The 426-nt window shown below is 30.5% G+C and overlaps 1 protein-coding gene across 1 annotated transcript in view; it reads left to right on the top strand.

Annotated features, from left to right (window-relative positions):
• LOC119591200 (proteoglycan 4-like) overlaps nucleotides 1-426 on the top strand; it is a 3,355-nt gene that overhangs the window by 1,335 nt on the left and 1,594 nt on the right. The gene's annotated exons all lie outside the window — the stretch shown is intronic.

Here is a 426-nt window from a genome sequence, read left to right as displayed (position 1 = left end):
TACAAATTCATTGCCATCTTGTTCATTTACCTTTGAATTTCCATATTCATTCTTCATCGTCGGCAATTTTAGCCATATCTCAACGCTTATGAATTTATGTGATCGACAAAATAAGCTCACATACTCTGCGTGTACGTGGTGTATGCTTAAATTCAGAAAAACTGCATAATATCTCTTTTAAATACGAGTTTGTCTTAAGGAGAGTTAACGAAAATGTCTCTTGAAGTCATATTCCAAGTATAAATTCTTTTAATAACTTATAATGAGGATTTTCGAAGAAGCTTTATATTTTGTCAACATTTTCGAAAAAAACAAGAACTTTAGATTTCTCCCATGTCATCATTATATGTTTTAAGGGCGGGTGATACTGTCAAAAAGTTTTAGCTCAATTTTCAAAAGGAAATTTGTATTTTAAAGAGTTTTGAG

This window comes from Penaeus monodon, chromosome 28, assembly GCF_015228065.2.
Source record: "Penaeus monodon isolate SGIC_2016 chromosome 28, NSTDA_Pmon_1, whole genome shotgun sequence".
NCBI classification, from domain to species: Eukaryota; Metazoa; Arthropoda; class Malacostraca; order Decapoda; family Penaeidae; genus Penaeus; species Penaeus monodon.
This window is presented reverse-complemented; position numbering and strand designations above follow the sequence as displayed.